This window comes from Rattus norvegicus, chromosome 3, assembly GCF_021556685.1.
Source record: "Rattus norvegicus strain SHRSP/BbbUtx chromosome 3, alternate assembly SHRSP_T2T, whole genome shotgun sequence".
NCBI classification, from domain to species: domain Eukaryota; kingdom Metazoa; phylum Chordata; class Mammalia; order Rodentia; family Muridae; genus Rattus; species Rattus norvegicus.
In genome coordinates this window covers 66,649,735-66,666,658 of record NC_141536.1, presented here as the reverse complement: position 1 = coordinate 66,666,658, position 16,924 = coordinate 66,649,735, and positions in this window count along the sequence as shown.

Here is a 16,924-nt window from a genome sequence, read left to right as displayed (position 1 = left end):
TGCATGCACCAAACCCAGACACTATTGCTGATACCACAAAGCACTTATTGACAGGAGCCTGGTATAGCTGTCCCCTGAGAGGTTCTGCAAGAGCCTGACTAATACAGATGTGGATGTTCTCAGCCAAACATTGGACTGAGTGCAAAGACCCCAATGGAAAAGTTAGGGCAAGGACTATAGGAGCTGAAGCAGTTTGCAACTCCATAGGAAAAACAACAATATCAACCAAGCTGGATATGTAGCAGAGGAATGTGTTAGCAGGCATCGCTGGGAGGGGAACTGAGCTCCTTTGTCCTGTGGAAGCTTGATGATGCAGGGTAGAGGAATGCTAGGACGTTGAGGCAGAAGTGGTTGGGCACCTGGGGAAGCGCTCCAATAGAGGCAAGGGGAGGGGAGAGGATAGGGGATTTGTGGGGAGGAAACTGCGAAGGGGAATGTATTTTAGATGTAAATAAAATAACCAATAAAAAATGGAAAAATATCTAGAGGCTGTAACAATTGTTCAGTGTTTAAGAGCCTGTGTTATTTTTCAAAAGTACCAGAGTTTGGTTCCTAGTACCCATATTATGACCCATAGATTTGCCTGTTTCTCCAGACCCTGATGATCATATCTTCTTCTGGACTTATGCACATAGCTAAACACACAGACACACACAAACATACCAGAAACAGACACACAGACACACACACAGACACACACAAGACACACAGAAACACACACAGACACACACACACACACACACACACACACACACACACACTTAAAAGTTAAATAAAAATAGTTAAGCATAGAAACTATAAAATCACTGAGAAGGCCATGACAGTCTTCTAGCAGAGGAATAGTGGTCTGTTCCAGGATCCAGCATTACTGTGGCTTGGTATCTTGGGATAGTCATGTATCTTCAGAGCCAGATTTTAAAATCCTACATGTGGATCTGCAAGTACACAAGCAAAGAAATGAGCCAATGTCACTTTTTTGAAGGACACCTTGCATTTAATTCTCATAATTTAAAAATTTCAGCCTGAGTGGGAGAGACAGCTTAATAGGTAAGATTACTTGATGCTTTTATAGAGGACTCAGATTTGGTTCCCAGAACCCATATGAAGGTGAACAAACATGTGTAACCTCAGTTCGATTGGATCTGACACCTATTTCTGACTTCCATGGATATTGTCATGTAAGCGGTACTCAAACATACATACAAGGTAAGCATCTATACAGCAAATAAAAATGAACCATAAAATATTTAGCCCCAATTTATGCTAACATTTATGAAGTAGAAGCAAGTAAATGTCCTTAAGGCAATTATTAGTATGACATGCTATAAGATCACAAGTATTTTCTCACAATCCATTTCCCTAAATGGTATAAAAGAAATAATTCCCTCAACATATTGACTTTCATTCGTGACCATTTAACTAATGTGGTGAGAATAAATGTTGTGCATATTGTAGCCAAGAACACACTTTTAAAGGCATTATTGATTCATCTCTTCTCTTTACTTCCCATGATTCCTAGGAAGATTTGTTACTTGTGTGAACTTGATCCAAATGCTTGCATCCTCCAACTCCCACCTGTGAATTTCCTTATAAAAATCACATGGCTTCTGTCTCCACTGGCAATTCTAAATGCAAAAGAGTTCTTTTGAGATGTTTATTTTTGTGTCTGTTATGTCTTGGAAAGAAGTACATTGACTTCTCGGGGATTTATTGTGCAACCAGGTATAGTAGCTGTGAAAAGCAAGGAAAAAATAAAATCATGGCATGTATAAAATAGGAAATGGAAATTGGTACAGGGTATAGAATTGTTCAACTTTTGTTTTCTTACATCAAGGGAACTTCAATAAAAAGGACAGGTGCTTTAGGGATTACAGAAAGAATGTGTGTTCCTGCAAACAATGTTTAGTGATCAGAGACACAAGTTAATAGTACAAATGAATTGTGTTGACATAAAAGATTGGTGGATACAGCTGACATTAGTATGCTTTCCCCAAAGTCTTGGAATCAAGATTGTCCACTTCACCTGGTTTACACATAATTTATGGGAACAAGTAAATTGTCAAATTAAGACAAAGTGCATGATAGATTACCTGTATGGGTCCAGAAGGACAAACAGGAAAGTTGAGACCCTATGTGGCATTGGTTCACCTTGTCACTCTTTGCTAATCTCTGTTGGGCTTTGCTGATGTTGCTCTTAGGTAAAGACACCATGGCACTGGTTCACCTTGCCTTCTTCATTGATCACCATTTGTCATGTCTTCATAGAGAAAAATGCACCAAAGAACTCATCAAAATTCCAGCAGCTTCTTGATGTTTCAGTGGACTGGAGTCAATTGGCAGAGCCTTGCAGTTTCTTTTGATATTACTAATTTGTAAATGATGTTTGTGAACGGATCGAGCTACCACAACTGATTTGTGTGTACCAAACTGCTGATGAACTGTCAACAAAGACTGGAAAGAAGAAGTATTTCTAAATAGGTGCACGTCCTCCTTTGGTCCCATTAACCTTTCCTTCCCATTACCTCTACAATAGTGGGCTAAAAGGAAGGTTAGTGGGCTAAAAGGAAGGTTAAAACATTTAAAAACCCTTATTAAAATAGATTTTTAAAAGCCTAAGCCTACATGTATGTGTTGTTAAAAGCCTACGTGGTCAGAAGCCCTGTCCTTGTTATGTGATTAAAGATTATCTTGGTTTTCATAAGTACAGCATCAGTCTCTATTCTCTCACGTGATGCTTAAGTATTCTGGTCTTTAAAGCTGCATTATTATATAGAATTAGCAAGTATCTTTCTTCCCTTGATGTGTCCTCTTAGTGATTTTCCACTCAGCGATGGCTTTTCTACCCTTGGCTATACATTCCTACTTGCTCTGGTGTATTGGGGAATGATAGTGAACTATCTCTATCAATACAAGACTCCATTATTTTAGACCCTAAATCCATCACAATGTTCCTTATCTGTGAATATATTTTTCTCCAGTATAATAACCTATTATAGGAATGGGGAAATGATTTCAATTCAAGAAGCATGATAATAGCATTTGGTAAAGAAATAGAAGTATTCAACTAGAAAGGGAGTCTTAGCTTCAAAGATGATCTATTGAGTTTTACAATAGTTGTTGAAGCTATCGTCAGTTATTTAGCTGTGTACCCTAGCTATCACTAAGTAAGGATACAAAATTGAATAGAAGAATTCATAGAGTATTGGCGATTCTGACTAGTTCTTTCTATGTAAGAAAGCATCAGAACTGTGCAACTGCAAGTGCAGATAACACATGTAATACAAAACAGACAGTAGACTCCTGCAGCATTAAACAATCTTTTGAATTTCATAAAAAAGCTATTTTACGGGCATATAAATATATAACAGCTTTGTTATGCTCTAAGATATTTTATAATCTACAGCTCAAATGTTGAAGATTGGAAAAGCAAATAAATGGATATAGAAATCTTATTTTTAAAAGTACATTCAAAATGTACACATTTAACCAAATTTAATTTATGTTTGAAAGGTCACTGATCCTAGTTTTCTCATACTTTGATTTTCTCTTTTGCTTGTTTACTTTTGTTTTTGACTATTAATGTAAAATAAACTAGTATATGCCTTGTAATTGATTTCAGATTTTATCAGAAGAAGGAAGATACAGATTAATTTTCTTGATAGAAAGAGAAAAAAATGAATTTATTTCTTTTAGCAGAAATTGCATTGATGAGTCAATTATTTGAATGAGGTTATTGTTTGTAAAGATTATTAACTAGATGTGTTTGCTATTTGAAAGCTTAAATAACTCTTAATAACAGGAAAAGAAAACTTAAATATCAGAAAAGCAAATACCAATAAAAGAAACACATTTGTCTAGAAGTCAGACATGAATGTGAGATACAAGCTCTAAAGCAAATTAAATTCTCCAGAGCTGCCCATCAGCCAGCCATGGCAGGTTTGAAGGTCATTGTTGTTGGCTATTTGGCTAAACTTCAACTCAATTTCATCCCTGATCAGTGATTCGAAACTGACCCACACAGATGAGCAACCATGTGGTGCCCAGAGCATATTAATGAGAAGTTTCCCTACCCCATAAAGGAATACATCCGATTTTAAAAGATGCCCTGTGAAGGCAGAAATGCAAAAGGCCTGAGAGGTCTGCCAAGACATTCTGAATTGCTTCACATATTTATTGATTCTTTACTTGATGATACCATTGTGCCAATAAGGAATGCATATATTTTCCATGTGGGAATGAACACAATGAAAAAAGTAAGAACTTAGTTCAAAATATTTGAAGTCGTTCCTTTATAAATATAAGATAGCCTCGCTGTCTATGATATTGATTCTGTGGTGTCATAATAGCTTTAAGTTATTCCTTTGGTTTGTGCCTGGTTTTCTGTTCTTGTTGTCCTAAAGAGATGAGGAACTAGAAGGAGGAATAAATCAAAGCAAGGAGCACAGGACCTTGAAGAGTACATAATAGTTTGAATTTAGAATTAAATACTTTCTTCTTTGGCTAATGTTTTTTGCTTTATTTTCTAATTTTAGCCATCTGAAAATCTTTCCCTCTATCTTCAGATGACTTAGTAAAAAATAGCTGTACCCAAATAAATGATAGATGAAAAATGTACAGTGCAGTATGCAGTGTTTGTATATTTTCAGTTTTATGATTTTCAGTTTTCTCACTTGAGCAGTTGTAAGAAAAGTAGTAACTGGAATAATATTACTACCCACTGATTACTCAATAAAATGAAAAACAATTGTGAAAAAGTTGTCTTCACAGTATGATTACAATGGTAAGAAAAAATGTTGACGTACAAACTTATTTGACCTATACTAATTCCCAATACTTATATACTCCCTTAAATTTAGACAAAACTTGTATTTACAATGAACTTTTTGATAATTTAATTTACATTGTGAAGATCTCCATTTTAATCAAGTCTACCTTACTAAACTCATCTTTCAAGTCTTTTTAAATTTTTACAATGAAAGGGGCAAACAACAGTCATTTAACAATATTACTTGTTATAAAATTCTGGATATTTCATTAAAAAATATTGAGCATAACCTTAAGCCAGGCCCAAAGTATTCTAAATGCAAAATTTTATCATTTAATGAAGTCTGAGCTCTGTCTTACTGTGCTTCCCTGGATTGATACTTTTTACAGTTTTGCTCCTACACACACACACACACACACACACACACACACACACATATGTATATATTCACACATATGCTTTATACGTATATATTTTTTATATATTGTTCAGGTTTCAATATATATATATATATGTGTGTGTGTGTGTGTGTGTGTGTGTGTGTGTGTGTGTGTGTGTGCGTGTGTGTGTATTCTAGCTTGCTTTTCTTTTGTGATAAATATCATGACCAAAGAGCTTGAGGATGAAAAAGGTTTTTTCATCCTGAATTTCTCAGTCCATCGTTAAGGGAAATAAAGACTGGCACCTAGAGGCAGGGAATGAACCATAAACTACATAGTAGTGCTGCTTACTGGCTCGCTTTCAGCATCTTTCCCAGCAACTTTCCTTATGCATCTCAGCCTTGCTGCTAAGGGATGCTACTGGCCACTTGAGGTTGAACCCCATAAGAGCAATGAGCAATCAAGAAAATGTCTGATTGACATGCCCACCATCTAATTTAATGAAGTCAATTCTTCAACTGACATTTTCTTTCCAGGTAGGCCTAAGTTTGTGTTATGTTGACAAAAATCATAACAGTGCATGTATGCTGATGATATAGCTACCATTTTTAAGAGTCATAATTTTCTATCACCATTCTTTAAGTATCTCATTTTTATAAAGTTGGAATTATTTGTAATATTCTTAAACTAAATGTTAATAATACTTTATTTCTTAAAGTGCTTTTCCCCCAAATTGCACAAGTTGCTAACAAGTGGTTCCATCTAATTTAAAGTCACCTAAATGTTCCTACTTGAGACTATGCTGTTTATGCTAAGTTCAGGTGGTTATCTTCTCACAACTGCAGTGTGACCAGGGTCCATGCTGTTTTTCAGAACGATCCTGCTTATTCTACCCTGAGATCCTCTATTGTCTGTTCCCATGTTCTTCATCTGTATAAACACATTTTCATTTTCCACTTTCCACCTAATTTGTGGTGTTTGTGTTAAAACTCTTGTCATCATGGATTGAGTTTCATCTTGGAAAATTTCACAATTACAAGACCTTCAAGGAACATTGGGCTAATATATAATTGTTGAACAAGTCAATTAATGATTGGCAAAGGAATGTATCATTGATATTACAAAGGGAGAGTCTGAGGCTAATATGGTTTGAAGAGTTGCTGACCTTCACACTCTAATCAGTAGCAGAGCCTGCGGGCTAGAGTACTCCACATCTGTGTAAACTAGATCAAAAATCTTTGTACTTGAACCATCACGCTAGCCTAGCAAATAGAGATGACCTTCTACAATGCATGACTGACCTTAGTCACTTGGCAAACCTGGTTCTTAGGCTTCTGTCCTTCTAGTCTCACATTTTGTATCTTAACTTTTTCTACAATGACTTTTTCAGGAACTCATTTTCTTCATGGACTGATAATTTATAAACTAAATTTTAATTGTTTTCTCTATAATAATATAGACCAATAAAAGTGTTGGTTTTAAAATCCTCAAATACTTTCTTGTTTTAGAGCACAATTTTGTGGTAATAACATTACACAAATCATCCAACCTGTTCTGCATTAAGACCCTAAGCCTTGTGGTTTTCCTGGAACCAGGCCCATGCCAGAACCTGAGGAGCACATCTGTCTAATGTGTTTTCCAATTTTAACTGAACAGATCTGTATTTATCAATTTCGTGTATTAGCTTTTCTGGTCTTTGGAGATTTTATTTGTTTTGGAGACAGGGTCTCCTTGTGCAGCTCAAGTTCCCTAAAACTCAAATTTTTTTTTGTTTCATTCACAGGTTTTTTTACCACTAAACACAGCTCATATTCTCTACTGTGTTTTAATTTGAAAACAAAGCAAAACAAAAAAATGAAAGACAAAGTGAATTATGATAACTATATGTATATTCTGTGGCATTTTTTCTAGTGTTTGTTCCTAGCCCTCTTTGATATGTAATAAATCACAGAAATTAATTATTTAAACCATGAATTTCAGTCCACTTTATAACGTTCGTACTCAAGGGGCTAGACAAGAGTTACTAAGATTGGTACTAAGCTGTTAGAGGCAAACGCCTGTTTCAAATATATCATTTTTGAAAAATTTAGTTTAAGACTTTCTTTACATACTGAAATGTGATGCATAAGGTTGGAAAGTTGAATGGAATGCTGGATTAATGTACATTTCTACAATTTGAATTCAAAATCCCTCTGCCATGGCCAGAGTTCTGAGGTAATAGATAAGGGCCACTGTTCCAATTTCTTCTCAAAATCCTTTTGAAAAGTATGCATAAATTATTTCTGATTTCACAAAGGGCATATTCGTCCATCTTAAATTTTGTTAGTTATTGAAAATCTAACCCAAACCCAAAATATATTTACTACACGAAGTGAGGAAAACAAAATGATTGAGGTTGTATTTTCAGTGTTAGTGACTGTCCCTGCGAAGTATTTAATTTTTTTCTGCTATTTTTTATTAATATTGTTTTTCTCTTTTTCTTGTTCTTTTACAGTCCGGATTTTATTCCCCACTCAGTCCATCCTCTGACAGTTCCTCAGAAAATTGGAAATAAACCTACATGAAGACCCAGCAATACCACTCTTGGGAATGTACCCCAAAGATGCCCTACCAGGCCACAGGGGTACCTGTTCCATTATGTTCATAGCAGCCTTGTTTGTGATAGCCAAAAAATGGAAACAACCCATATGTCCCGATGGATACAGAAAATGTGATTGACCTACACAATCGAATACTACTCAGCTATTAAGAATGAGGGCATCCTGAGTTTTGCAGGAAAATGAATGGAATTAGAAAAAAATCATCCTCTGTGAGGTAACTCAGACCCATAAGGACATGCATGGTATGTTCTCACTAATAAATGGATATCAATGCACCCCCCCAAAAAATGTACAGAATACTCAAAAGTACAGTCTACAGAACTCAAAATGATCAACAAGCTAAAGGGTCCAATGCAATGCCTCAGTCCCACTTGGGAGGGAGAAAGCTGGGAGGGAAAGGGGACTGGAGTGAGGGTGGGGGGCTGTGAACATGATCTGGTATTGGGTAGGGGAAAAGGACTGAGGCCATGAGGGCCAGCAGAAAGAGTGGAAACAGGCAACCTCAGGAGGTAGGAGGTTGGGAAGACCCTCTACAATGTACCAGAGACCTGGGAAGTGAGACAATCTCAGGACTATAAGGGAGGAACCTAGATGAAATGCCCTAGAGTGGGGAGAAGGAACTTGTAGAGCCCACCTCCAGGAGAAAGACAGGGCATCAATTGAGGGATGGGGTTGCTATCCCACAGTCAAAACTGTGACCAAAATTGTTCCTGTCTGAAAGAACTGCAGTGGAGTCTTTATTTTAGGTTGGCTTAAAGTTGTTTATGTTTTTGCTAATTTTATTTTTTAATTTAAATTATTTTATTTATTGACATTCCAGCCATTGCCTTCCTTCAGTTCCCCCTCCTACAGTTCCTTATGCTATCTCTTCTCCTTGCCTCTGAGAAGGTGCTCCCCAACCCATCAGGCCTCCCCATTCCCTGGGGCCTCAAGTCTCTCAAGGCTTAGGTGCCTCTTCTCCCACTGATGCTAGACCAAGCAGATGTCTGCTAAATATAGGGGCCTCAGAGAGGCCCCTGTATGCTCCTGGTTGGCGACTCAAGCTCTGGGAACTCCTTGGATTCTGGGTTAGTTGAGACTGCTGGTCTTCCTATAGGGTAGCTCTACCTTTCAGCTTCCTTCCCCTAATTCAATTATAGGGGGTCCCTGACTTCAGTCCAATGGTTCAGTGTAAGAATCTGTTTCTGTCTCAGTCAGCTGCTGGTAAGGTCTCTCAGAGGACAGTCAAGCCAGTCTCCTGTTTTTAAGGACATCATCAGAGCAGAGTAGTGTCAGAGATGGTGCCCCACCCATGAGATGGATTCCAAGTTGGGGCAGTCATTGGACCCCCTTGTGTTCAGTCTTCTCCATGTATGTACCTGTAATTCTTTAGACAGGAGCAATTCTGAGTCAGGAATTCTGAGTGAATGAGAGTTACAGGGATCTGTTACTGAATTGTTGATTTATGGGATTAGTAAGTGTTGAAAAGTCTGTCAAAAGCCAAGACTCAACTTGTTGGACAAAACAATGAGTCTTTTCCCATTAGACAATTTGTCAATTTTACTGCCTAAAATTACCCTGTTCCCAATAGAGCTCATAAAGAAGGTATAGCAAGCTTCTTTTTGAAGATGCATTTAAGCTGTTGTTGAAGATTGGCCTGAAAGGGCCTATGATCACCACATCATTTCTGTCACCTCCCAGTCCATTTCCAGTTCTGTCCAATGTGGGAACTTTAAGTTTGGAATTCTCTAATTTAGACCTTTTTTTTTTCTCCACAGTTTTATCTACTTTCACTCCTTTGGAAATACCATCTAGTGGCTTAGTGTTAAATGCCATCTATATGTGATCATGCCCAATTTAAATGTCCCTCCCAAACTTTGTTCGGTATAATCAGAAGACTGGCTGATTTGCCTTTGAATGATTGCTTCAGTGTTTAAAGTTGCATTTTAATCTTCTCACTGAAAAACAGTCTTTATTTTATTTTTTAAGGTTTAGCTCCTGAACTCGCCTCTCATGTCTACTTAACTAACTTCTTCATTTTCTTCATCTTTGTCCAAATTGCCTAAGTCTCCACTTAATCGTGGATCCTAGCCTGACTACTTTGTAAGTGCTCCAATCTGTCACATGTATCCCTTATAAACTTCCTACTCAAAACAGTTCATGTCACTCGGATTACATTTGTTTTGTATATTTATAGCCCTTATCTCTGCAATAATATATTTAGAAAATTTTTCTAAATTTGGCCTGTGTCAACATAACATCCTATATTATGAACTTCTTATTTTGAGATAATTTGGCTGTACTACTGTGTTCATTCCATTTTGTGGACATTCATATCTAAGGTAACTCTTGAAAAAAATTATACATATAATTTGAGCATTATTTTGATAGGAATATGTGCTCTCTCTCTCTCTCTCTCTCTCTCTCTCTCTCTCTCTGTATGTGTGTATGCATGTGTGTGTATGCATGTGTGTGTCTACCATTAAGTAAATGTGCAGCGTCAGCATACAAACAAAGCTCATAATTTACTAAATAATGCCAGGTTCAATTTGCATCTTTACATTTGATCTTAGCTTAACAGCCAAAGAATGGTGAATTGGCATCTTTAATCAAGATAGAGTTACTAATATCTGCTCTCTCTTGTATTTCTGTGTTTCTAAGAGGATAAGTAAAGTAGCTGTGTATGTAATAAGCTGATATAGTGGATGTAGAGAGGGAAATGTGAGGAAGAACTTAGTTTCTAGAACAGTTTTAAAATGAGATAAAGGAAAGGAAACTTAGAAAAAACCTAGACCACTCCTCATTGTCAAGAGCTGAAGACATCCACATTTACCATTTACTCAAATTCTCATATCACACAAAAAATCCTTAGTGTTAAGGAAGAATCAAGGTCGCTCTTGTTAATAGAATTATTGACTCAATCTTATTAATAAACTTATTGAAGGATGGTCTTAAAGAAAAACAAAAGACAGCATTATTAATGTTTAGAAAATCCTAGGTAATCTCAGCAGCTCCCCATATACTTAATGGTATACACACCCAAATACCACCCCCCTCACACACACACAGAATTATTGCATTCATATCAAAATCATATTCAATTACAGGAAATTTTCTAAATAGGTATATCTTAGATATATCTGTACACAAAGTGAAGTAAACACAGCAGTATAGAGGAATTATTTATCTCAAATAAGAAGTTCATCTTATAGGATACTATTATATTCCTACTCAGAGGCCAAATTTAGGGGAATTTTCTAGCAAAGGAAAACAGGGCAGAGAAAGCAACAGGGTCATATGGATTGTACAAAGCAGGTATAGAGATCAGCAATGACAATAGATGTGGGTAGGAGCTTCTGACAAAAAGTAAGTGAACTCAAAGGGCCAGAAAGAGTGGACTTTGAGTCAAGCCAGCAGTTCAAAAACAGAGAACAATTTTTAAAAAAATTAAAAGTTAAGCCATAGCCTTGAAGCAATTGTTTACAGTTTAGAAATTCTATAAAAATATTTTCTCATTAAAGAAGTAATTATTTTTTCTCCCTTACAGGATACACTGAGGTACATCAGTCTCCCTGAGATGTGGTCCCTTGAGTGACATTTGATTCACTCTTAAGTGAGTAGACAAGGACATGTCTCCATCTAGAGGTAGATCCCATTCTCTATTATAACACTGTATTCTATGATAAAGCTATTGATGATACTCTTCTTATTGCTTTTAGGAAGTATTTGAAAGGAAGCAACTTAAATTGAAATGCCTGGTTTATTTGGAAGCATGGTTCAAAGAATGTTGTGCACATGGTGCAAATCCCAGCATTGAGAAGCTGCTTACTCACTTCTCCACTACACAGGAAGTAGAGGAAAGGAGGCAGCTGTGAACTGGCTTTCTCTTCTCTCCATTTTTAAATTAGTCTCGGATGTCATCTCATGGGGTGGTGTTATCCACATTCAGAACTTACTTCCCCATTCAGTTAATAATCTCTGGATTAACCTTCTATCTTTCTCTCCCTCTCGCTCCCTACCTGCCTCCATCTCTACCTCCCAGCTGCCGTGCCCCCCACACAGACACACACAACTTGCACACACAGGTAACATTCAGTAGAGTCTTTGATATTTCTTAATTCAATCAGGATGAAAACAGAAATCCATCACATTTTCAATAGTTCAGAGAATGAGCTACAACAGGTCTGCTTTCAATTTTCACTGTATGGATGGGTGGATGGATGGATGCATGGATGGATGGATGGGTATATGAAATGAGTAAAAATGTAAAGGAATCAATTGTGAATAGCACATAAAGAGAAGCATCATCTATCAAAGATTCATCAAGTTCAGTGTACAAAATGTGCAGCAGAAACTGAGTCAGGAAGCCAGCACTGAAGAGTCAATCAGCTGGATTTTCCCACTGAATTCATGGAGGAGCAGAGTGTCTTACCAAATGAGGTATCCAAGTAAAGGAACATTGTCAAATTAGGGCTTAAAATCATGGAGCAGAAATCAACAATATCAACCAACCATAAACCCAGCGCTTCCAGGGACTACACCACCAAAGAGTTCAAATGGAGCAACCCATGGCACCAGCCACATATATAGCAGAAAATGGCCTTGTCAAGAACCAATGGGAAGAGAGCCCCTTGGTCCTGTGAAGGCTTGATGCCCCAGTGTAAAGTAAAGTCAGGGTTGGGAGGCAGAAGTAGGTGGGTGGAGAGGGAAGCACCCTCATTGAAGCAGAGGGACAGGGGATGGGATAGGAGATTTCCGGAAGAGAAACCAGGAAAAGGAATAACATTTGAAATGTAAATAAATAAAATATCCAATAAAAAATTAAAAAAAAAAACAACTGTCAACTGAAACAGTCATGTTTGAGTTCTTGAGAGAGAATTGCAGGCCATGAGTATCCTTCTGTCCATGTAGTAGCTCTTGGATTCTATTTCACATTCAGGCATTCTCACATTAAAAGTTGTTGTAAAACTTACTTAACCCTGACCCAGGGTTTGTACCCCCCCCCACTTTGTTTCATCTGAGGTGATTCTAACTCCAACTTGCCATGTTTTTCTGTCTTACAGTATGCATAGATTTATATAACTATCACATGCTTGCTTCTATGTTACCACAGCAATCACGATTCTCACCCTAGCTACCATCATGACCTCCGTGGAGTTATTATTGGCACACTGTATACTATGTATCCTATAATTGATTTTTAAAGTCATCAGTAAGTTTCTTATCTTTAAAATTATTGAATTTCACACATGTTAGTACTTGTGATCCTATGGTTGAATTTATTCAGAAAGCATTATTTCATTTTTCAGGGTCCACTGAATTTGTGTATATAGATAGCTCTGTTCTCTCTGTTCTTTGGTCGTGTCACATGCCATGGATCCATCATGGAGTGTTTAATCATTTATCATCAAAGGATATTTCATGAGTCTTCAATTCTAGGTGGAAAAAGAAACCCAAAACAAAACAAAATCCTGGAGCTATAAATAAACTGATTTGCAGTTTTTGAATCTATATGAAAATTGATCTTAATTTCTATGGAACAGCTGTGTATAATTGTTGAGTAACATAGTGTTCTTTTTATATCTTATTTAAATTTATTTATTTATTACTTATCTATTCGTATATTTGTTTTGTTTTGCACATGTATGTTTTATAGTTTGCATGTGGAACTGAGAAAACAAGTTTCAGAACTGGAGCCATTCAAGCCAATTATGTGGGACCCTGGGATGAAACTTAGGTTATCAGCCATGCTATGAACTCTGTAAAGGGGATTTCTACCATACAAAGCGTTGGAAACTTTCTACAGAGTGCATTAGAAATAAACTAAAACAAACCAATTTTATGGAGCACAGAAGTAGAAAAAGACCTAAGACCATAAGAATAATCAAATATGAGGAAAATGGGAAATTCATCCTTATCATGAGTGAAGAGGGTTTTGTTTTGTTTTGTTTTTATAAAAGATTCTAACAAGATACAAAGATGAACAGAAGATGAGAGGAATCATCTCTGAAAACAAGAACCTATCTAGAAATTATGAATTTCAAGAATATAAATTTTTTGAAATTCAAGTTAAAAAAACCAATGAGTGACCAAACAGACACTTACTAAAAAGGATATAAATGCAGAAGTCGACTAAGAACATTGAAGTAACATACCATCAATGATAAACAAATCCATGTGAAAGCTAAGTGCAAATTTAAAGTACTAATGTTAGTATGTATCTATGGGAATGTCTATAGTGGAGCACAGAGGCAATGAACCAAGATGAAGAAAGGAGAAAATGATTAAGGTATATTTTAATTAAAATAGAATACAATTTTTAAAACAAAACAATGCAAAATATCCCAAAGTCTGTTTTAACTTGGTTTTCTCCTCATTGAAGTACTGCTTCCCAGTGCAGTGTCACACTGCCATTCCCACACCCTAGATCACACCCTACCACGCACAGGATTTAACTTCTAGATGGAGTGAGAAAAGTTGTCTCGAATTTTCCATGAGTTATAAAATATGAAGAACACGTGGTAAAATGGCTTGGGCTACCTTCTCTTTCACTTGGCAGTGATATTATCCGTTTTCCTCTTAAATAGAGATATTCTGGAAAGAATAGAAAAATAAAGTCTCTCCTGAAAGTTAGAAAATAAAGCCCCTGGGAACAAGATATATGTAAAATCATTAAAAGTATATTATCTGATTCCTTGTTTTTTGCAAGACAAGATACAAAACACCTGTTGTAGAATTTTTAAATTTTCTTTTTATTTTAAAATGGTTAGCAGGCATTTAAAAATATCCAGGTCTCATAATAATAATAGGGGATCAGCCTTGTCACTGATGTTTATGATGTTTACGTATCCTACTGACCCTGACTGATGATATTCTCTATGGAATTATTGTTTTGTGATATTGAGGCAACTTCATATCTTAAGCAAAGACTTAATCTTCTTTGTCAAAAGACTATCCATATAGAAGTAATGAGTAGAGGGGTGGAAAATAAAATTTGTTTAAAAAACATTTACAATTCAGAGATTAAAAAATAATGTGGTAGTCAGCCATATACAAAAGGATCTTTAAATTTCCTCAAATGCTTTGGTTATAATACAAAATCATATTTCAAGGTTTAAAGAAATTATATCAAAGAGGAATAGGAAAAATGTAGGAAAAGACTAGGAGGATTGCATACAAAGATTTTAGATAATTTATATGCTAATGTAATCATGTGTTTATATGTTATAGTGCATGAGATTATTAATTAAGTCTTTAAGATCTCTTTATGAATCATTTCAACATTACGTTGTAATCAAAGTTATTTGGCAGATGGTGAAGAGAGAGAAAGGCTGGCAGAAGGAGATGTGTTTTTCATCATGAAAGTCATTGGTATACGTAGATAACAAAATAATTTGCAATTTTCTATCACATGAGGTCATAATTGCAAGAAGTCATCTTTAAAATACTAATTGAAACCATTTTACCATAAGGAAATTACTAAACCAAATTCATGGTGGATGTAGCAGCATGGCTCCTTATTAATCTCCTAAGTGGTCTGTTTTATATACTTACACACACACACACACACACACACACACACACACACGCACACGCAAGCATGCACGCACATACACACACACACACACACACACGCAAGCATGCACGCACACACACACACACACACACACACACACACACACCAAATACTGATCTTTTCAAAATGACTATTTTAAAATTTTTCTTACTTATCTTGTATTATATTTTACTAAATCATAAATACTCCTATGTAGGTAAATTCTCTACTTTCTCTTTACTGATTTCATGGCTTCCAAAAATTAACTAAATCATGAGGTTTCTTTTTCTATAGTTGGAATATTGATCACTTTTTAAGTATTCCTAAACCATGATTTAGCTTTTAGCTTTTTTTGTGGCACTGTAGAAGAGTAAAACATATCACACAGTGGCAGAGGTATCAGCTTTCTCCCACTCAATGACTTTTTGTGTGTTCATCTATAATTTATTTAAAGAATTTCATTTTGGCATAAAAAAAGATTCATCTGTTCCTCAGCAGCGGCTGAAGATTTTCAGTAAGAGCAAATTGGGATTATTCCCCAAACTATGAATCTTAAAATGCTAGGCATAAAACTATATCAGAGAAAATACTGTTCTTTTGATGGCGGTTTATTGAATTCTGTAGATATTTACACTTCCTTCACAGCTACTTTATACATGATTTTCGACTCATTCTGAATATATACTTCTTTCTAAGCACAGTGGAAAACACAACTACCATGTATGAAATCAATGGATATCTTTAGTAGATTTAAAATTTAAAAATACATTAAATATTTTTAATCTTTATATCAGTCTTAATATTGTGTTGCTTCTATATTGATATAATTAAAATACCAAGACCGAGGAAACTTGTGGAATGAAGGGTTTGTTTGACCTTAGGATTCCAGAATATTAAAGTCAATTCTTCATAGCAGAGCAAAGGCAAAGGGCAAAGTGGTTACAAGCATAAGCTGAGAACTATTTACACCCCGAACCACTTGTATGTAGCAAGGGAGTAGACTCAGAATGGGATAACTTGAACTTTTTCAAACTTTACTTTTTTTTACTTTGAGGTTTAGTTTAATTTCTTCTAATATACACCACCTCCTTTTAGCCCACTACCCTCCAGCGGTAGTGGGAAATGAAGGATATGAGGGGAGTGGATCTGTTTAGAAAGGTTCCTTTGAGCAACTCCCCTCTGTATTGTCTGGCAATCGGCAGTTCAGTTCATAGGTCAGCAGGCAGCTCAATCCACTTCACAGCTACACCAGCAGTCCGGTTGGGGAGAATCAGGTTAGCAAACAGAAAATAGCAGCGATGCCACTACGTAGCAGAGACGGCCAGGCTTAGCCTTGGCACGAGTCTGTAGGAGGGATGGAAAGGAATGCCAGAAGTTCTAGGCTGTGCCTCTCTTAGGGAAGCCAAGATCATCAAAGACCACATTGCACAGCTAACTCTATAAATAAGCCAAGGTCAGCCTCTGCCACTGCTGTGTCCTATTTATGCCCTCCAACCATGGCATGTCCTCTAGCTGTCTTGTGTAAGTATGTGTGTCTGTCTCAGTTGACATTATTCTACCAATCAGCACAAGGCTGCAGAAGCAGCAAGAAACTGCAGCACATCCCCAGAAGCTTTTTGGTGCATTTCTCTCAACACAGTTCCAA